General features: G+C 46.7%; 1 protein-coding gene across 1 annotated transcript in view; it reads right to left on the minus strand.

Moving 5' to 3' along the window:
* The window catches only part of NEK10 (NIMA related kinase 10), a 266,495-nt gene extending 259,488 nt beyond the window's left edge, over positions 1-7,007 (minus strand). Inside the window, exon 1 of the mRNA XM_040432102.1 lies at positions 6,961-7,007. The gene's annotated coding sequence lies outside the window, so the exon portion shown is untranslated. The remainder of the gene's footprint in view (positions 1-6,960) is intronic.
* Positions 7,008-23,704: the final 16,697 nt, after the last annotated feature.

Genomic DNA, 23,704 nt, shown 5'->3' on the forward strand with positions numbered 1-23,704 from the left:
TATTCAAGTAGTATGGGCTTGTCACTGTACCATTCACAAAGTGTAGGGAAATTCTGTATTGACTAGACACTTGCCCACACTAACACCACCACCACCACCAAAGGCTCGTCTGGTGACATCAGTGGCTGATGCCTAGCGCTCTCCTTGACGTCTCCAACATCACTTGATGACACTCTGTGACACTCTAAGCTCAGTGGCCACTTCTGTCTGACAACATCCTGCTTGAAGCCTCGCAATGGTGAGGTACTGATGACCAATTGTTAGGTGTCGTCTTGGTCTCATGATGTCAAAATGTGAACAGCATGATGAGGAGGACTGTTTAAATACCAATTCTAATTTGAACGAAAAAATGTATTGGGCGATTCATGGATCAAAAACCTGTTCTGAATTTTGCCGTTAAGCTGCTTGTTAGAGAACAGCAAGTTGTGCAAAAAGTACTGAAACATTGAACAGTTGTACACGTGCATTCAAAAGTTTAGAGATGGTCACATTAAGTTCACCTGTAAAGGTTAGAGTGCATTTTAGGTTCATCCTGAAATTTCCTGAGTAGTATATGTATACATATACAAAAATGTGTTTATTGTAATTTATTTTGGCCCATTATATTTTAGTGATTACTAAATAAATTTTGTGGTTATCCTAGGACTCACACGCACAAACTTCTGTATGAAAGACTGACACCTTCCCAGTGTACTAGAGAGCACACCGCTATCAAGGGAAGGAATTTCATGTATTCATGTAAAATCTACAGAGACATCTCTGTATACCAAGACATTAGGATAATGGCAAAAGTCTAATCATATTTTTCGCTTTATAAGACACACTTTTTTCCTCCAACAGTGAGGGAGAAATAGCAGTGCAACTTATAAAGCAAATACTAGTGAGCGCTTTCATTATGAAAGAGCTCACTACTATACAGTTGCCGAGGGGAATGGTGACTGTAGCACTGCCTGTACTCATGGCTCCCTGGTCCTCCTCCAGGCTCCACCGTCCTGGGTGTGTACAGCATCAGGACATGGTGCGTGTACTATAACCTGACGTTGTATACAATCAGGTCACAGTGCAGCGCGGGCCCGGAGCAGGACACAGAACGGGGAGTGCAGGAGAGACCACTGGACGGCGGCGGAGCAGAAGAGGTATGTTCATTTATTTTATCTCTGATGAGTGTCTGATCTGAGGTATGACAAAGGGGTCTGATCTGAGGTCTGATATTGGGGTTCTGATCTGAGGTCTGAAATGGGGATCTGATCATGAATCAGGAATGGTCTCAGTGTGGTTGGCAGCTGACACTAGGGTTGGACGATATCAAAAGAATTCCCACGATAACGATATTAAGAAATTTATCGCGATAACGATATATATCGCGATAAATGCCCATTTAGAAGAAAAAAACACTTGGGGCCACAAGGAGCCGTTATACTGTATGGGGCAGCCACAAGGAGACGTTACACTGTATGGGGGCAGCCGGGCAGCCACAAGGAGACGTTACACTGTATGGGGGCAGTCGGGCAGCCACAAGGAGACGTTATACTGTATGGGGCAGCCAGGCAGCCACAAGGAGACGTTACCGTATACTGTATGGGGGCAGCCACAAGGAGACGTTAATTGTTATACATTTATATGTCATTTTTCACTATTTCGGGTATCTGTAACTAGTCAATTGACTTCTAGTAACAACAAAAACATTACAGGGTTAATTCTGTACCAGAACGAGTGGTTTATAGTAGGGATGTCCCGATACAATTTTTTTTTAGACCGAGTACCGATACTCTTATTTAAGTACTCACTGATACCAATTATAACAATTAAATAAATAACACATTTTGTGACCACTGACCAAAAGTCCAAAAAACAGCCCCCAGCCTCTGATCAGCCCCTCATGTGCCTCCCAGCCTCTCCCTCTTATCAGCCCCCTCTGGTAACTCCACCCCCACCCCCTAGTATTAATCATTGGTGGCAGTGGCCACAGGGTCCCCCTCCCATCATTGGTTGCAGTGGGCCCCCCCTCCCCAGTATTAATCATTGGAGGCCACAGGGTCATCCCCCCATCATTGGTGGCAGTGGGCCCCCCCCTCCTTCCCCAGTATTAATCATTAGAGGCCACAGGGTCCTCCCCCCATCATTGTTGGCAGTGGGCCCCCCTCCTCCCTCCCTCCCCAGTATTAATCATTGGAGGCCACAGGGTCGACCCCCCATCATTGGTGGCAGTGGGCCCCCCTCCTCCCTCCCTCCCCAGTATTAATCATTGGAGGCCACAGGGTCATCCCCCCATCATTGGTGGCAGTGGGCCCCCCCTCCTTCCCCAGTATTAATCATTAGAGGCCACAGGGTCCTCCCCCCATCATTGTTGGCAGTGGGCCCCCCTCCTCCCTCCCTCCCCAGTATTAATCATTGGAGGCCACAGGGTCGACCCCCCATCATTGGTGGCAGTGGGCCCCCCTCCTCCCTCCCCAGTATTAATCATTGGAGGCCACAGGGTCCCCCTCCCCCCCCATCATTGGTGGCAGTTTGCAGTTCCGATCGGAGTCCCAGCAGTGTAATGCTGGGGCTCCGATCGGTTACCATGGTAGCCAGGACGCTACTGGAGCCCTGGCTGCCATGGTATGTTAGTGAGCAGCATTATACTCACGTGAGTCGTGGCCGCCGGGCGCTCCATCTTCTGTCTGTACGGCGCATTGCTAAGGCTTATAGCATTAGCAATGCGCCGCACAGACAGAAGATGGAGCCGCACAGACAGAAGATGGAGCCCCCAGCCTCTGATCAGCCCCTCATGTGCCTCCCAGCCTCTCCCTCTTATCAGCCCCCTCTGGTAACTCCACCCCCACCCCCTAGTATTAATCATTGGTGGCAGTGGCCACAGGGTCCCCCTCCCATCATTGGTTGCAGTGGGCCCCCCCTCCCCAGTATTAATCATTGGAGGCCACAGGGTCATCCCCCCATCATTGGTGGCAGTGGGCCCCCCCCTCCTTCCCCAGTATTAATCATTAGAGGCCACAGGGTCCTCCCCCCATCATTGTTGGCAGTGGGCCCCCCTCCTCCCTCCCTCCCCAGTATTAATCATTGGAGGCCACAGGGTCGACCCCCCATCATTGGTGGCAGTGGGCCCCCCTCCTCCCTCCCTCCCCAGTATTAATCATTGGAGGCCACAGGGTCATCCCCCCATCATTGGTGGCAGTGGGCCCCCCCTCCTTCCCCAGTATTAATCATTAGAGGCCACAGGGTCCTCCCCCCATCATTGTTGGCAGTGGGCCCCCCTCCTCCCTCCCTCCCCAGTATTAATCATTGGAGGCCACAGGGTCGACCCCCCATCATTGGTGGCAGTGGGCCCCCCTCCTCCCTCCCCAGTATTAATCATTGGAGGCCACAGGGTCCCCCTCCCCCCCCCATCATTGGTGGCAGTTTGCAGTTCCGATCGGAGTCCCAGCAGTGTAATGCTGGGGCTCCGATCGGTTACCATGGTAGCCAGGACGCTACTGGAGCCCTGGCTGCCATGGTATGTTAGTGAGCAGCATTATACTCACGTGAGTCGTGGCCGCCGGGCGCTCCATCTTCTGTCTGTACGGCGCATTGCTAAGGCTTATAGCATTAGCAATGCGCCGCACAGACAGAAGATGGAGCGCCCGGCGGCCACGACTCACGTGAGTATAATGCTGCTCACTAACATACCATGGCAGCCAGGGCTTCAGTAGCGTCCTGGCTACCATGGTAACCGATCGGAGCCCCAGCATTACACTGCTGGGACTCCGATCGGAACTGCAAACTGCCACCAATGATGGGGGGGAGGGGGACCCTGTGGCCTCCAATGATTAATACTGGGGAGGGAGGAGGGGGGCCCACTGCCAACAATGATGGGGGGAGGACCCTGTGGCCTCTAATGATTAATACTGGCGAAGGAGGGGGGGCCCACTGCCACCAATGATGGGGGGATGACCCTGTGGCCGCCAATGATTAATACTGGGGAGGGAGGGAGGAGGGGGGCCCACTGCCACCAATGATGGGGGGTCGACCCTGTGGCCTCCAATGATTAATACTGGGGAGGGAGGGAGGGAGGAGGGGGGCCCACTGCCACCAATGCAGGGACTTAAGAACATTCCCGGCACCCGACCTCTGAGAGGACGCTGTGATCACCTGAGGGGTTAATTGCGTGGATCACAGCGTCCTCTCAGAGGTCGGGTGCCGGGAATGCGAGTCACAGAATTCCTTCCCTCCCCCACGCCGGCCGAACTGCTGAGAGAGCCGCCGCAAGCGGTCAGCAGGTATCGGGGACATTTGCACGGGTACAAGTACTCTGCAAATGTCCCGTATCGGTTCATGCTGGGGCGGGCGGCCGCAGATTTAGAAGCGGTCAGCGCACATGACCGCTTCTATGACGTCACGAAATACCGCGGTATTTAGGAAAGGGCGATATCGCCATATCGCCGTTTTTTTAATACCGCGGTATATCGTGATACCGGTATATCGCCGAACCCTAGCTGACACCAGTGCGAAGCATGGAGGATCAGACTAGGCTCTTAGTCAGGAAACAGGTAGTGGTCAGGGCAGGCAGAATAAATGCGCATGGATGAAACAAGTCCGAGGTTGGGGCAGGTAGCAAAGAGTCAATAAAGTAAACAGGCAGTAGTCAGGAGGCAGAGGGTCAGAGACAGTAAACGGGCAGAGGTCAGTACACAGACAAACAGAATGGCATACCTTCACAGGGAACGAGCAAGCTAGACAACCTAAAGCTCAGGCACCCTCCCCTAGTGAAAGGGGCCTTAAATACCATTATGTGGCCAGTCATAGGCTGGTGAAGATTAGGGCGTGGGCGTGCTTGCCTTTATGGGCTGAGGAGCACACGCGCATGCACCTTACAGGCAGACAGAAGACCTGGGCAGGAAAACACAGGCTGGGCCTGCAGCACAAACTGGAAGATGGAGCACCAGCGGCCAGGCCCACTGCAAAAGGGCAAAGGAGGAGCAGCAGGGACAGGGTTAGTAATGCAGCCTGTGTGTCTGCCCGTCTGCCCAGAGAAGTGCAACAGTGGTGGGCATGGACCACCATCATAACAGCAGCATAGTGTAGTGACAGATCAGCTGATTTCAGTGGTCTGTCACTGGTGTGATAAGTCAGTACTTTTAGAGGAGTTCGATGCTACTCGCTGCCCCCGCCCACATAGAATACCCCCTTAGTGCCCCTCTAACAGTAATGATGCACCCAGTGCCCCTGACATAGTATGATGCTCCTAAGTGCCTCCACACAATAGAATGCTCCCTTAGTGCCCCATCAGAGTAGAACGTCCCCACATGTACCCCCTCAACTGAGTAATGCCTCGACACAGTTTGAGCCCCCATAACTGACCTCGCACAGTATGTGCCCCCCACACAGTATGATCCCTCATAACTGCCCCCACACATCTGAGCCCTTGGGTGTGACAGACTTCCTGCCAAACCTCCCATTGAAAGTGGTCAGGAATGAAAATCCACCTCCATTGCTGAGAAAAATGAAGTTGTAATATATGCAAATTAGCCTCTAGGAGCAATGGGGGCGTTGCCGTTACACCTAGAGGCTCAGCTCTCTCCGCAACTGCCACGCCCTCTCCACTTTGACAGGACCAGTAAATTATCACACCTGGCCCTGTCAATCAAAGTAGAGAGGGGGCGGCAGTTGCAGAGAGATCAGAGCCTCTAGGTGTAATGGCAACGCCCCCATTGCTCCTAGAGGCTCATTTGCATATATTAAAACTTCATTTTTCTCAGCAGTGTGAACATGGGACCAACACAGATGCCTTCAGCTGCCTCAATCTGCTTGACATGCAGTGAAAAAAAATCTGCAGCGTAAAACCTGCAATGCGGATTTTAGATCTACAATCTGTCAATTCAGAGTATTTTCTATGCTGAAAAAAACTGCTGCGGAATCTGACATTTTTTCATGCAGTTTGGAGGTGGATTTTTATTCTTGCCCATTTTTAATGGGGAGTCTGGATGCGGATAAAGAATGGACAGGGCACTTGTTTTTCCATGTTGAGGTTTTTAAAACCGCAAGCATTAAAAAAAAATGTATGTTTTCCGGTGCGGATTCCCTGCTGAAATTAATGTGGAATTCATGCCAAAAATCTGTTGCGAACATACCCTTAGGGCTCGTTCACACGACCGTATATCTTTTTCAGTGTTTTGCGGGCCGTTTTTTCCAGATCCATTTTTTTTTTTTTAGTAGTGTTTCCGGTTCCATTCCATTTTTCCGTATGGCATATACAGTATACAGTAATTACACAGAAAAAATTAGGCTAGGCATAACATTTTCAATAGATGGTTCCGCAAAAATGGAACGGATACGGAAGACATAAGGAGTACATTCCATATGTGTTCCGGTTTTTTGGCGGATCCATTGACTTGAATGGAGCCACGGAACATGATTTGTGGGCAATAATAGGACATGTTCTATCTTTCAACGGAACGGAAATACAGAAATGGTATGCATACGGAGTACATTCCGTTTTTTTTTTGCGGAACCATTGAAATGAATGGTTCCGTATACGGAACTCGTATGTGCGAACGAGCCCTTTATCCTGCTGATTTCCACAAAGGATATCCGTCGTGTGAACATACCCTTATGCGGCGGGTCTCCATCACGCATTTCGCTCTTTGCAATAGAGCGGGTGAGGTCCCAGGCAAATCCGCACCCACACCTGTGCCGGTCACACATCTGTATGGAACACATGAGCACTTCTGTCCTGTGTGAACATACATTTTCACCAGGAAATGGAGCAGGACCCTAAGAAATTCACCAAATTAGGTGTAAATGTTCCCATTCTGTGGCACTCTGCTTCAGAGCTGACAGAGGCAGATTGAGAACCCCTCGTTTCCTATAGGTGAGCACCTGACAGGTAGGATACTAATGGGCTCCACTACTGAGAGCGGCACTACAACGCCCAGCATGCGCCTCCCCTCCCGCCCCCGGACTGGCAGAGCGCCCTGTACTCACATACTGCGGTGCCGCTGCTCGGTGGCCGCTGTGCGGGTCCCGGCTGCCGGTCTCCTGGGCAACGCTGTAAACAGTGACGACAGGAGGGGCGGGGCCAGGCAGGCGCACACTGAGGAGAGGGAGGCACGTGGAGCCCCTCTCCTGGTGTACAAGCCCCCGCAGCATCAGTGCTGCCCCTGCTCTAGGGGGCGCTCTCATCCAGGCAGCTTATATCTAGTTTTCTATATCCTCGTCACCCATCACGTCCTGGAAAGGTGGATAATCTGACGCATGACTGTTCAAGAAAACTGACAACTTTTGGGTAGCTGAAATGAAAGACATATAGGTGGTCACCCAGCTTTCTTGGAGTCCTGAGGCAGCCAGTATAGGAAAGTGATGTGTATTGCCGAATAATCAGATGTCTGCGGGAAGGCTGGCTGAGAATACAGCAGCTACGCACCCCCATTAGGAGGGATCATATTCTGTAACCCCCCTGACACAGTAATGAGGCTCCTACGTGCCTCCACAAAATAGAATGCCCCCTCAGAGTAGAACGTTCCCACATGGTAGAGGGGGGTTCAAGTGATGCCCCCACTATAAGTGCCCCCACACAGTATGAGCCCCTATAAGTGCCCCCTACAAGTCTGAGCCCCCATAACTGCCCCCACACAGTATGAGCCCCCATAAGTGCCCTCCACACAGTATGATCCCCTATAAGTGCCCCCCACACAGTATGAGCCCCTATAAGTGCCCCACACACAGTATGAGCCCCTATAAGAGCCCTCCACACAGTATGAGCCCCTATAAGTGCCCCCTACAAGTCTGAGCCCCCATAAGTGCCCTCCACACAGTATGAGCCCCTATAAGTGCCCCCCACACAGTATGAGCCCCTATAAGTGCCCCACACACTGTATGAGCCCCTATAAGAGCCCTCCACACAGTATGAGCCCTTATAAGTGCCCCCACACAGGATGAGCCCCTATAACTGCCCCCCACACAATATGAGCCCCTATAACTGCCCCCCACACAGTATGAGCCCCTATAAGAGCACTCCACACAGTATGAGCCCCTATAAGTGCCCCCTACAAGTCTGAGCCCCCATAAGTGCCCTCCACACAGTATGAGCCCCTATAACTGCCCCCACACAGTATGAGCCCCTATAAGAGCCCTCCACACAGTCTGAGCCCCTATAAGTTCCCCCCACACAGTATGAGCCCCTATAACTGCCCCCACACAGTATGAGCCCCCATAAGTGCCCACCACACAGTATAAGCCCTATAAGTGCCCCACACACAGTATAAGCCCCTATAAGAGCCCTCCACACAGTATGAGCCCCTATAAGTGCCCCACACACAGTATGAGCCCCTATAAGTGCCCCCCACACAGTATGAGCCCCTATTAGTGCCCCCTACAAGTCTGAGCCCCCATAAGTGCCCCCCACACAGTATGAGCCCCTATAAGTGCCCTCGCACAGTATGAGCCCCTTTAAGTGCCCCACACACAGTATGAGCCCCTATAAGAGCCCTCCACACAGTATGAGCCCCTATAAGTGCCCCACACACAGTATGAGCCCCTATAAGTGCCCCACACACAGTATGAGCCCCTATAACTGCCCCCCACACAGTATGAGCCCCTATTAGTGCCCCCTACAAGTCTGACCCCCCATAAGTGCCCCCCACACAGTATGAGCCCCTATAAGTGCCCTCCACACAGTATGAGCCCCTATAAGAGCCCTCCACACAGTATGAGCCCCTATAAGTGCCCCACACACAGTATGAGCCCCTATAAGTGCCCCACACACAGTATGAGCCCCTATAACAGCCCTCCACACAGTATGAGCCCCTATAAGAGCCCTCCACACAGTATGAGCCCCTATAAGAGCCCTCCACACAGTATGAGCCCCTATAAGTGCCCCCTACAAGTCTGAGCCCCCATAAGTGCCCTCCACACAGTATGAGCCCCTATAACTGCCCCCACACAGTATGAGCCCGTATAAGAGCCCTCCACACAGTATGAGCCCCTATTAGAGCCCTCCACACAGTATGAGCCCCTATAAGTGCCCCCCACACAGTATGAGCCCCTATAAGTGCCCCCACACAGTATGAGCCCCTATAAGAGCCCCCCATACAGTATGAGCCCCTATAAGAGCCCTCCACACAGTATGAGCCCCTATAAGTGCCCCCCCCACACTGTATGAGCCCCTATAAGAGCGCTCCACACAGTCTGAGCCCCTATAAGAGCCCTCCACACAGTATGAGCCCCTATAAGAGCCCCCCACACAGTATGAGCCCCTATAAGAGCCCCACACACAGTATGAGCCCCTATAAGAGCCCCACACACAGTATGAGCCCCTATAAGAGCCCTCAACACAGTATGAGCCCCTATAAGTGCCCCCCACACAGTATGAGCCCCTATAAGAGCCCTCCACACAGTATGAGCCCCTATAAGAGCCCTCCACACAGTATGAGTCCCTATAAGAGCCCCCCACACAGTATGAGCCCCTATAAGTGCCCCACACACAGTATGAGCCCCTATAAGTGCCCCCACACAGTATGAGCCCCTATAAGAGCCCTCCACACAGTATGAGCCCCTATAAGTGCCCTCCACACAGTATGAGCCCCTATAAGAGCCCCCCACACAGTATGAGCCCCTATAAGAGCCCCACACACACTATGAGCCCCTATAAGAGCCCCACACACAGTATGAGCCCCTATAAGAGCCCTCCACACAGTATGAGCCCCTATAAGTGCCCCCTACAAGTCTGAGCCCCCATAAGTGCCCTCCACACACAGTATGAGCCTCTATAAGTGCCCTCCACACAGTATGAGCCCCTATAAGAGCCCCCCACACAGTATGAGCCCCTATAAGTGCCCCCTACAAGTCTGAGCCCCCATAAGTGCCCTCCACACACAGTATGAGCCTCTATAAGAGCCCTCCACACAGTATGAGCCCCTATAAGAGCCCCCCACACAGTATGAGCCCCTATAAGAGCCCCACACACAGTATGAGCCCCTATAACAGCCCTCCACACAGTATGAGCCCCTATAAGAGCCCTCCACACAGTATGAGCCCCTATAAGAGCCCTCCACACAGTATGAGCCCCTATAAGAGCCCTCCACACAGTATGAGCCCCTATAAGAGCCCTCCACACAGTATGAGCCCCTATAAGTGCCCTCCACACAGTATGAGCCACTATAAGAGCCCTCCACACAGTATGAGCCCCTATAAGAGCCCTCCACACAGTGTGAGCCCCTATAAGAGCCCCACACACAGTATGAGCCCCTATAAGAGCCCTCCACACAGTATGAGCCCCTATAAGAGCCCCACACACAGTATGAGCCCCTATAAGAGCCCTCCACACAGTATGAATATTCATCTATAGAAGATTCTCACGATGAATGGTGTACAGCAGGTCTGCTCTGAATGATTGGCAGCAGTGAGATGGTGAAGCAGGTATCTGACAGCATCCACATGTATGCGAGTCACGGCACAGAGGACAACATTCAGGACTGTCCTGCAGGATCGGGGATGGCTGGGAGGCTTGCAGCTGTTCAACCAGCTTTCCCAGAGTCCAGCATACTAATCAATATGGAGACAGAATTTGGGCGCACATACCACATTAAGTGATGTAGACACTTTTTGCATTTTTCATGCAATGTGGGCATGGAATGGCGGGAAAGGTGGCATGGCTTGTCAAAAAGTGGTGTGGCCCAACATGTAACGTGTCAAAACTGCTCACAGTAAGCCAACCAGGAGGTGGAGTGCAGCCATGCATTTATCCTCCAGTATCAGCCACTGATACGTTTGGCGCATCTTCCGCCAAAGTCCCACCGTCTGCAGGATTAGTACATCTGCCCAACGGTTTTATTGGTGCAGCAGACTCTCCCCCAGTGCAGCCTGCACTATGTTCATCTACTGGGTACATGTTCTGTGGGGTGGGCAATGCCAGGGGAGACTTGGCGTTATCCGTTTCACTAAGTCTCAATTTGACTTCTTACAGCTGCAAGAAAAAGTAAGTGAACCCTTTAGGATTACCCAGATTTCTGTATCGATTACAAATAAACTGTGGTCGGATGTCAAAAGGTTGTAAAGAAACAGACGCAGAACCCACATGGCCATTCATATGGATGCGTAATGCCTTAACCCCTTAAGGACTCAGCCCTATTTCACCTTAAGGACCAGGCCATTTCTTGCAAATCTGACCAGTGTGACTTTAAGTGCTGATAACTTTAAAACGCTTTGACTTATCCAGGCCATTCTGAGACTGTTTTTTCGTCACATATTGTACTTCATGACACTGGTAAAATGAAGTCAAAAAAATTAATTTTTATTTATAAAAAAATACCAAATTTACCCCAAAATTTTTAAGAACTGCAAATTTCCAAGTTTAAATTTCTCTACTTCTATAATACATAGTAATACCTCCAAAAATAATTATTACTTTACATTCCCCATATGTCTACTTCATGTTTGGATCATTTTGGGAATGATATTTTATTTTTTGGGGATGTTACAAGGCTTAGAAGTTTAGAAGCAAATCTTGAAATTTTTCAGAAATTTTCAAAAACCCAATTTTTAGGGACCAGTTCAGGTCTGAAGTGACATTGCGAGGCTTACATAATAGAAACCACCCAAAAATGACCCCATTCTATAAACTACACCCTTCAAGGTATTCAAAACTGATTATACAAACTTTGTTAACCCTTTAGGTGTTCCACAAGAATTAATGGAAAATAGAGATACAATTTCAAAATTTCACTTTTTTGGCACATTCTCCATTTTAATAATTTTTTTCCAGTTACAAAGCAAGGGTTAACAGCCAAACCAAACTAAATATTTATGGCCCTGATTCTGTAGTTTACAGAAACACCCCATATGTGGTCATAAACCGCTGTACGGGCACACGGCAGGGCGCAGAAGGAAAGGAATGCCATATGGTTTTTGGAAGCCAGATTTTGCTGGACTGGTTTTTTGACACCATGTCCCATTTGAAGCCCCCTTGATGCACCCCTAGAGTAGAAACTCCATAAAAGTGACCCAATATAAGAAACTACACCCCTCAAGGTATTCAAAACAAAATTTACAAACGTCGTTAACCCTTTAGGTGTTCCACAAGAGTTATTGGCAAATGGAGATGAAATTTCAGAATTTAAATTTTTGGGCAAATTTTCCATTTTAATCCATTTTTCCCAGTAGCAAAGCAAGGGTTAACAGCCAAACAAAACTCAATATTTATGGCCCTCATTCTGTAGTTTACAGAAACACCCCATATGTGGTCGTAAACAGCTGTACGGGCACACGGCAGGGCGCAGAAGGAAAGGAATACCATACGGTTTTTGGAAGGCAGATTTTGCTGGACTGTTTTTTTTTACACCATGTCCCATTTGAAGCCCCCCTGATGCACCCCTAGTGTAGAAACTCCAAAAAAGTGGCCCCATTTTAGAAACTACGGGATAGGGTGGCAGTATTGTTGGTACTAGTTTAGTGTACATATGACTTTTGGTTGCTCTATATTACACTTTTTGTGAGGCAAGATAAGGCTACTTTCACACGAGCGTTCGGAGCGGATCCGTCTGATGTTTCCGTCTGAAGTCCGAAAGTAGCCTGAGCGGATCCGTTCAGACTTTACATTGAAAGTCAATGGGGAACGGATCCGCTTGAAGATTGAGCCATATGGTGTCATCTTCAAGCGGATCCGTCCCCATTGACTTCCATTATAAGTCTGGACGGATCCGCTCGCCTCCGCACGGCCAGGCGGACACCCGAACGCTGCAAGCAGCGTTCAGGTGTCCGCTCACTGAGCGGAGCGGAGGCTGAGCGCTGGCAGGCGGATGCATTCTCAGTGGATCCGCCTCCACTGAGAATGCATTAGGGCCAGACGGATGCGTTCGGGGCCGCTCGTGAGCCCCTACAAACGGAGCGCACGAGCGGACACCCGAACGCTCGTGTGAAAGTAGCCTAACAAGAAATAGCTGTTTTGGCACCGTTTTTATTTTTTGTTATTTACAACATTTATCTGACAGGTTAGATCATGTGATATTTTTATAGACCAGATTGTCACGGATGCAGTGATACCTAATATGTATACTTTTTTTTTATTTATGTAAGTTTTACACAATGATTTCATTTTTGAAGCAAAAAAAAATCATGTTTTAGTGTCTCAATAGTCTGAGAGACATCATTTTTTCAGTTTTTGGGCGATTACCTTGGGTAGGGTATGATTTTTGCGGGATGAGATGACGGTTTTATTGGCACTATTTTGGGGTGCTTGTGACTTTTTGATCGCTTGCTATTACACTTTTTGTGATGTAAGGTGACAAAAAATGGTTTATTTAGCACAGTTTTTATTTTAAATTTTTTATGGTGTTCATCTGAGGGGTTAGGTCATGTGATATTTTTATAGAGCCGGTCGATCCGGACGCGGCGATACCTAATATGTATACTTTTTTATTTATTTATGTAAGTTTTACACAATGATTTCATTTTTGAAGCAAAAAAAAATCATGTTTTAGTGTTTCCATAATCTGAGAGCCATAGTTTTTTCAGTTTTTGGGCGATTATCTTATGTAGGGTCTCATTTTTTGCGGGATGAGAAGACGGTTTGATTGGCACTATTTTGGGGTGCAAATGACTTTTTGATCGCTTGCTATTCCACTTTTTGTGATGTAAGGTGACAAAAATTGTTTATTTAGCACAGTTTTTTTTTTTTTTTTTACGGTGTTCATCTGAGGGGTTAGGTCATGTGATATTTTTATAGAGCCGGTCGATACGTACGCGGCGATACCAAATATGTATACTTTTTATTTATTTATGTAAGTTTTACACAATAACAGCTTTTTTAAAACAAAAAAAATTATGTTTTAGTGTCTCCATATTCTGAGCCATAGTTTTTTTTATTTTTTGAGCGATTGTCTCAGGTAGGGGCTCATTTTTTGCGGGATGAGGTGACGGTTAGATTGGTACTATTTTGGTGGGCAAACGCCTTTTTGATCGCTTGCTGTTGTACTTTTTGTGATGTAAGGTGACAAAAAAATGGTTTATTTAGCACAGTTTTTATTTTTTACGGTGTTCATCTGAGGGGTTAGGTCATGTGATATGTTTATAGAGCCGGTCAATACGGACGTGGCGATACCTAATATGTATACTTTTTTTTTTTTCCTATTTTTTACCAAATTTTTTTTAACTTTATTTGGGGAAAATGACGTTTTTGTTTATTTTTACTTGAAACTTAATTTTTGGGGGGATTTTTTCAACTTTTTTTTTCACTTTATTTTTTGTCCCACTTTGGGACTTGAACTTTTGGGGGTCTAATCCTTTACAATGCATTCCAATACTTCTGTATTGGAATGCATTGACTGTATGAGTAATACTGTGTGTATTACTCATACAGCTTCCGGCCTGTGAGATCCAGGGGGCTGGATCTCACAGGCTCTTCACCGGAAGGCAGCGTGATGCCTTCCTTAGACATCGCGCTGGCTTCCATGCCATCGGGTCCCCCCCCACAGCCGCATGGGTACCCGATGGCACCGCCGCAACTGCAGGTAAAAGCCGCAAATCGCCGATCCCCCCCCCCCCCCCCGGCTGAATGATTTCAGCGGGCATCCTGTTCCTATTAACCCCCGCCGTGCCGCAATGTCTGTTTAAAGTTAGGACGTACCGGTACGCCATGAGTCCTTAAGGACTCGGGAAACAGGGCGTACTGGAACGCCCTAAGTCCTTAAGGGGTTAAAGGTGTGGTCCCACAAAAAATATTCTACAGTTTTCAAACCAGCACCTGGATCTGAATACTTTTGTAATTTCTTGAAATTAAAAATTTAGCATAGCCCCTGAGTTATCCAATAAAATGTATCTGTATAGCGCCACCTGCTGTTTGTTATTTTTCTTATTTCTTTGACCTGCTCACTGAGAAGGCCGCACATGCTCAGTTTCAAGCTTCAACTGCCTCCTGAGCTGTGATAGGAGGAGAGCTGAGACACGCCCCCTGAGCTACAGCAGAAAAGACACTCCCCATGAGCTGCCAGCCTGATATAAATCTAGCAGAGCAATGAATGGGGAGATCTCTGGATCCATGAGAGGTACAGGACTGGTTCTAGCTTTGTTAGAAAGGTATTGTCATGTGCTATATGATGTCTGATTTTCATTTTTTACATTAGTCATAGGACAACCCCTTTAAGGGCTCATGCACACGAACGTAGGCTCGCATGCGGACTCATTCACTTCAGCAGGATGTCCAGATCCGCAAACTGCAGAATGCACACGGAGGGTATCCGTGCTTTGTGGACCACAAAAACGGCTATGGCCGTGTGCATAAGCCCTAAATGGGTTGAGGCACTAGGAAAAAACACACATTGATGTGCGCTACATAGAGTAGCAGAGCCAAAACTGACAAAACCGCATCCAAATTAAAAGCTGTAGGTTATGCTCTCACCTTGGAGAGTTGTTATAAGTTACACGTATCTGGATGACAATGGTGGAATATGCGACGCGTTTCAGGGACTGCACCCCTTCTTCAGACTAAGGGCACATTCACACGAACGTGGTTCGGTGCCGCATCCAAGCCGTATTTTTTGAGTCTAGGATGCGGACCCCTTCACTTCAATGGGACCGCAAAAGATGTGTGCTGTCTACATCTGTTGCTTCGTTCCATGGACCCGCAAAAATGATGTCCGTTTTGCAGACAATAGGAATTTCTATTATGGGCGGCCCGTTCCGTTAATTGCAGAACGCACACGGGCGGCATCTGTGTTTTGCGGATCCGCAATTTGCGGACCGCAAAACACAGGACGTTGGTGTAAATGCGCCCTAACAGTGGACAAGCTGTCTGAAGAAGAGGTGTGGTCGCTGAAACATGTTGCATATTGCTATTAATAAAAAAAAATTGGATCATCTCTGGTTGGTGCTTTTGGAGCTGTTGCATTGCTCCATTTCTGTCTCCTTTGGCCTTAAAAGAGTATTCCCGTTTCAGGATACGGATATAAAAATATCGGATCGGTGTGAAGGGACTGTGGCACCCCCCGCCTATCAGCTGTTTGAAAGGGCTGCAACACTCGTCAATGTTTGATGAAAAGCTGTAGACAGTGTGTAGATAAAGTCACTAATGGGAAGAAATGACATTGCACCGACACTACAATGTAGGCGGTGTGTAGGTAAACACTGTCGAGGACGCAGTGCTCACATGACCACCGTAGCTCCTTCAAAACAGCTGATAAGCGGGGTGCTGGGAGTCAGACCCCAGGAAGGTCATCAATATCATGAAACCAGACAAGCCTACTGATTTCAGCAGGATCTTCCAGCTATTTTATATATGTATACCTGACGTGGCCCTAACGGCAGATATCTGTGAGGCGTCAAACCTCCTGTCACCACTTCTGTCAGTTACCAACTGCCATAGTCACACATAGGGATGACATCACATCTGGGATTTAAAAGGTGAGTAAGGAGGTGTGTGGCTGAGCGCTTGACATGCTCCCACACGGGGTCTGTGTCTTCAGAATCCTGTCTGGGTAGATCATCCATCATTCCCCCTGACAGGTCTGAAGAGACGGCATCGCCTGAGGAACAAAATGACCTGTAATAAAGACTGAGCGGCTGTGGAGAAGTTTAAAGAATTTCCCAGAAACAATGGACAAGATGGATGCTACACAAGCTGCTGACTCATCTTCACAGAAGGTCATTCAAACGACCATATGTTTGTGTGCGGAACGGATGCAGACATATTCATTTCAATGGGTCCGCAATAGATGTGGACACCACACCATGTCCTGTACACATCTGTACTTCTGTTCCATGGCCCCGCAAAAAAAGAATAGGCATTTATCATAGTGCTGCCCGTTCCGCAAAATGCGGAACACACAAAGCAGGTATCCATGTTTTGCAGATCTAAAATTTGTAGACCGCAAAACACATACGGTCCTCTGAACAAGCCCTTTGGACTCATGCACACGACTGTGTTTTGCAGTCTGCAAACTGCTGTTCTACAAAACACGCATCCTGGCCGTGTCCACCTTGCACTTTACCATTCTGCACTCTTGTACGGACAAGAAAAAGAAATGTTCTATCTTTTTGTGCAGCTGCATAACGGACATACGGATCCGGACAGCACACAGTATGCAGACCGGATGCGGACAAAAAATACGGTCGTGTGCATGAGGCCTTAAAGAGGGTTCTACAGGCATTTAGAAAATAAAAATACTTAAATATTACTTTATTATAAACATATTCCTAAATACTTTTCATTAGTTATAATGGCTCGTTTTGTCTGGAGAGCAATCATTGGTGCTCTACCGAGCACCCGAGCATAATGGAAGTCAATGGGAGAACCCGAGCATTAAACCAGGCACCCCCTGCTCTGAAGAGGGGAGGGTGCCTGGTTCATAGTAAAAGGTCAGCAATTGATGGAAACACCACCAAAATGGTTCGAGAACAGCATGGGGAGGATGCCTGTTGTCCGAGTAGTACGCCACTATTACAGACTGACAATAATACACACAAAACTGAAGATAAAATCGATTTTAGAGGAAAAATTGTTAGGAAACATTCTTTCCTGTATATTTACTTGTATATAAAGTGCAAGTGCTGCCAAAAATTACAAGGAAGAGGCACTCCGATACAACCTGTATATCACATAAAGGAGGGCCTCATTCACATTGTGGTACAATTTTTCAGGTAGTGGGACTCCTACACTCATAAAGCCTATGCACTAAGTGAAAGGGCTGCCAAAAATTACAAGGAACAAGCACTCTAATACACCCTTTGTTACACATAAAGGAGGGCATCATACACATCCTTGAAAAATTATGATTGATGGCCTGCTGGTGACCCTCAAACATTTGGAGCAAGCACGTGCTGATCTGACCATCTAAAACATTATGGGCGAGGGCCTGCTGCCGCTTTGGTGTCTCTAGATAACCCGTGGCGGCGACCATCCATTCGGATGTCTGCCCTATCAACTTTTGATGTTCTCTTCTGCGTCAACCACGGGTAAGGGGGAATCAGTGTTCGATTCCGGAGAGGGAGTCTGAGAAACTGCTACCACATCCAAGCAAGGCAGCATGCGCGCAAATTACCTATTAGGTATAATTAGGTGAGGGCCTGCAGGTGAGCTGACCCTCTACAACATTATATGCGGGGGCCTGCAGGTGATCTGACCATCTAAAAAATTATATGCGAGGGCCTGCAGGTGAGCTGACCCTCTAAAACATTATGGTTGAGGGCCTGCTGCTGAGCTGACCATTGAAAAAATTTAGTGTTCAAAGTAGTGTACTTCAGCTAGGAAAAATGTAATAGGACTCTGGTTCTATTTTGTTGGTTTTTGGAACTGGGGCCATGATTAAGAAGGACGGCCGGGGGCATCAGTATTGTGCCGCTAGAGGTGAAATTCTTGGACCGGTGCAAGACGAACCAAAGCGAAAGCATTTGCCAAGAATGTATTCATTAATCAAAAACGAAAGTCCGAGGTTCGAAGATGATCAGATACAGTCGTAGATCCGACCATAAACGATGACGACCGGCAATCCGGCGTTATTCCTAGGACCTGCCGAGCTGCTCCCGGGAAACCAAAGTCTTTGGGTTCCGGGGGCAGTATGGTTTCAAAGCTGACAAAGTACACAGTATGTCACAGATAAATTTTTGAAGGACACACGTTACACTGCAGATGTGGCCTGGTAATGTCACTGTCCGCAGCAGACACCGTCTACGGAAAAATTACACTGGATGTCACAGATATTTTAGGGATGCGCACACTTTAAACAGGAGATGTGGCGCAGATTGATTTAGGTAGAGGCTACACGATGGATATAATCAAGGTCTGTGAGCAGAATTTTAAATATACAGTGTATATATATATATATTAGAAAACTGACTAAACCCACAAAATAGAACCACACATGCAATATAGAAAGTTATCTTTATTTCACATAATTATTGCACAAAAAATATACAATGTAAAATTAGCGGGTAAGAGCTATAGAGCAAGAATCACCCCTCCCCCCCCCACATAAGTATGATGGATCCATTATACATATACAGATGATACATGCACATCAATGAGTAACACATAGTAAAGTGCCTATATTATAAAATATAGTGCAATCATCCATGGCCGGTACAACAAAAGAGGATCCAATACTCATCTCACATAGCCAGAACACACCCAGGTTCCCCTATAAATATGGTCCAAACTCCGTGCCTCCAACTCAGGAAAATCCCGGTAAGTGTAACTAACAGCAGTTCGAGTGATATGGACAACCACTGACCAACACAAATAGACAATATACTGACCCTGGTATCCGTGGGGAGGGAGGAAGGGGACGACTCCCTGACGTACGTTTCGCCTTAGCTTTCCCTTGGATAAAGCTAAGGCAAAACGTACGTCAGGGAGTCGTCCCCTTCCTCCCTCCCCACGGATACCAGGGTCAGTATATTGTCTACGATCAGATACCGTTGTAGTTCCGGCGGCGTTATTCCCATGACCCGCCGAGCTGCTTCCGGGAAACCAAAGTTTTTGGGTTCCAGGGGGGAGTATGGTTTTAAAGCTGACAAAGTACACTGTATGTCACAGAATTTTTTTTGAAGCGCACACGTTACACTGCGGATGTGGCCCTGGTAAGGTCACTGTCAGAAGCGGACCCCGTCTATTGAAAAAGTACACTGGATGTCGCTGATATTTTAGGGATGCGCACACTTTACACAGGAGATGTGGCGCAAATAATTTAACTGTCCGCAGCGGCCTAATACACGGTATTTCGTGCAGGATGCGCTAAAAATATATAATGCTGCGGTCACACACAATAGTCCTTAAAAGGACTTTTGGGTCTCTGAAAAGTTTTTGGTATAAAAATCTTCCTATTACACTCCCTACACTGTCTGTCCCTTCCTATGCACAGCTCTCCCTAAGGCCTCTTTCACACGACCATATGGCCTTTTCAGTGTTTTGCGGTCCGTTTTTCACTGATCCGTTGTTCCATTTTTTGTCATTTATTGCTTTCTTCAATTCTATTTATCCACATTAGTTTTTCCTTGTTCCTTACCCTTTTATTCCCATAAGGTATGTACCTCTCACAATTAGATTTTAGGATGCTTTTAAAAATATCCCATTTTGTGGCTGTATTTTTATTTTGAGGACTTTGTCCCAGTTAGTTAGGCCCATGGCCTCTCTTAGTTGGCTAAACTTAGCTTTTCTGAAGTCTGGTATTTTTGTTCCTCCCTGAAGAAACACTCTTTAGAATGACAATTGGAAGGTTATTACTTTATGGTCACTATTACCGAGGTGTCCCCCAACCTGCACATCTGTTGTTCTGTCAGGTCTGTTGGTTAATACTAAGTCCAGTATGGCCGTCCCTCTAGTCGGGTCCTGATCCAGTTGGGAAAAGTAATTGTCTTTGGTTATTGCCAAGAACCTGTTTCCTTACGAGATGTACAGGTTTCAGTTTCCCAGTTTATATCTCGGTAGTTGAAGTCCCCCATAATAACCACCTCATTATGATCTGCCGCCTCGCCTATCTTGTTTAGGCTCCATTCAGACATCCGTAGTGCATTGCGGATCCGCAATACACCCGGCCGGCACCCCCATAGAAATGCCAATTCTCGTCCGTAATTGCGGACAAGAATAGGACATGCTCTATTTTCTTGCGGCGCTGTGGACCGGAAGATTGGAGCCACGCTCCGGAAATACAGAGAGCATATAGTGTGCTCTCTGCATCTCTTCTGGCCCCATAGAGAATGAATGGGTGCGCACCCGTTCCGGATATTTGCGGACGGATGCGGACCCATTCTACGGATGTCTGAATGGAGCCTTAGAAGTAGATTTTCTGTGGACTCTGGTACATTAGATGGCTTATAATAAACTCATATTAGAATTTATTATTGCCTTTGCCTCCATGTATTTCTACCCACAGTGACGCCACATGTTCATGTCCCTCACTTATATCTTCCCGGAAAGTGGGCTTTAGACAGGACTTTACATAAAGGCAAAACCCTCCCCCTACACAGGTTTTGACAATCCTTTCTAAACAGACTGTAACCCTGTACATTAACTGCCCAGTCATAGCTATCATCCAGCCATGTCTCCGTTATTCCCACCATGTCATAGTCCTCCTCACACATCACTAATTCCAGTTCTCCAGTTTTATTAGTCAGGCTTCTGGCATTAGTATACACACATTTAAGAGGTTTATGTATATTTTTTACCCTACACTTTTCCTTCTTAGCTGTTCTAGTCCCTCCTTCCATTCCCCCCCAGTCCCACTACCTTGCCTCCGGTCTCTATCTGCACTATCTTCTCATCCTATAACATAATTACCCTCCCCAGTCCCTAGTTTAAACACTCCTCTAACCTTCTAGCCATCTTCTCCCCCAAAACTGCTGTAAAGCTAATACAAGCCACTGACTAATATATTGTGATTGTCCATATTGCCTCCTCTGCTGGCTGGATTCATTTTTCCATCACATTATACACTGCTCGTTTCCATGGTTTTGACCACCCTGCAATCCAGCAGTGGTGGTCGTTCTTGCACACTATAAAATAAAAAGCGCTGGCTTCTCTGGTGGCCAGGAGTGTTGCAGTGCGCAAAGGCCTGTGCTTTTTCCTATAGTGTGCAAGCACAGCCACCACTGCTGGACTGCAGGGTGGCCGTAACCCCTGGATATGAGCAGTGTATCATGTGATGGAAAAATGAATCAATATGGACAATCACAATACATTAGTAAGTGCCTGCAGTCACCACTAGATGGAGCCTACTGTATTCTTTTTATCCAATGTGATCAGGATTGTGTATAGAAAATGTCACCTTGTTAACAATAAACTTTCAGGAATGTACTTTTGTGCTAAATAAAACACACAGAGGCACCACTTAGAAATTTCAGTAGACTTTTATTGCTTTCCAATCAACTTTGTTTTCTTTTTAACATTACAAAATATAGTTTGTATTTTCTAAGTTTTCCAACAGATTATAAAGGCAGGGTTTTCACATCTCAGGTAAAACAAGAAACTCACATATTTGTCATAAAAACTAACAAAATATAATTTATGGTTTTGGAACTTGCTTTGGATTTTGTTACAAAAAGAAGAAAACACTATTTTCAATACAAAAAAAATTAAAATAAATGGTGCTGTGCTTTCATATACGTCTTCAGTATAATAAATACTAAATGTCTGGCTATGTTCAGGTACGCTAACCAAAACAATGGAAGACAACACGGTTGTATTCAAGATACTAAAGTGGAAACAGGAGAAAAAAAGAAATTGTCGTTTGTATCGTCGTGAAAAAAAAAAAAAGAAAAAAAAGGTAAAATCTTCCACGTTTCAAGTTCATAACATATTAAATGCACCAAGTATCACACTCGTATCAACCATTTAATCCGTATACTAAAATATACAAAAATACTTAAATTAAAAACCGCATTTATTAACGACCTACACAGGGGGCCGTGAAGTGTAAACATACCAACAGATTATGGATTATTCCACACAGGCAAAAATGACATCCGCTCACCTACTTCATGGAATCTTAGAGGTTTGGATATAGGAAATACTTCTACAAATGTATGACTTAGGTCAACAGCCTTTTTAATTGACATTTAGATATGAAACTGAAAAAAAAAAAAAAAAAAAAAGCCCATGTAACCAATTTGGATGTCCTGGTCTTGGGAGTCAGTGGGACACAGCATATTGAATCCACAAGTCTCAATCGACCAAGGGTGAAATGCCAGCCTACAGTGAGCAAATAAAGCAGCCAGCATGTGTCCAATTAATCTGAAAGGTCGTTAAAATCAAAAAGGAGAAATACAAAGTTACAAAACTAAGACAAAATTCAAAAAGGAACATAACGCCTTACATATAAGAACAAAAAATATTGTAAAAATACATAATCAATTGTTTTGCTGCACAGAATAGAGAATATTTCTAAGTACAGAAGAAGCATGATGGAGGAAATGAGAGAAAAAGTAATGATGGTGAATGTGATCGCGGCTGTACCGGAATTTATATTCACAGCAATACAGTTTCCACTTCACTGTATAGAGGCGGACACTACTAATGCTGTGGCTAGAAAGCCCTAGATGGCAGACAAACCAAACCGCCCATCACAACTACACACAACCATTTTTCTGCAAGGTGGTAACACAGAACTAATGGGAGGATTTGGGTTTAGCTTAAAGTCAATGTCCACTACTGATCACCATTTTGTTTCTGAATGGGTCCTTAATTTTGTGCTAGTCTGTTTTTTCCCTCCAGTGACAAAAAGTTGCCTGCAGACACCCATAGGGGGAGTTTAAGAGCTTAATGTACAGTACACTGCATACTATATATATATATATAACTAAATAATAGCACAGCATGCTGTAGAAGCCTTAGCTCCCCCTGGTGGTTGTTGCAGTAAGAAATGCATCATAGCTATGCAGAGAAGTTTGAGCTCGGTATCAGAAAAACTGATCTTTGATCACTATAAAAATATATTTAAAAATTATTCAGCAAAAAAGACATGATAAAGGGTGGAGGTTCTCTTTGCGCTGGCTATACACATGTTCACAGCAGGGAGAGGAGTGTAAGCTGCTGCTGCTCCTCGCTTAATGCCCATACAAACAATGGATCAGGCATGCTGAACTCTAACACACCTCCACTTACCACCCTAGACCCCCCCAAAAATCTGCTGTCGGGGGGAGTGTCCACATTAGATCCCTGACTGGTCCCACCAAAATCACGAGTTTGGCAGAGGTTTATCTAATGTGTATGGGCGTCTTTAGTCTTTCCCTAAAAGTGAGCAGTGGA

This window comes from Bufo bufo, chromosome 5, assembly GCF_905171765.1.
Source record: "Bufo bufo chromosome 5, aBufBuf1.1, whole genome shotgun sequence".
NCBI lineage: Eukaryota > Metazoa > Chordata > Amphibia > Anura > Bufonidae > Bufo > Bufo bufo.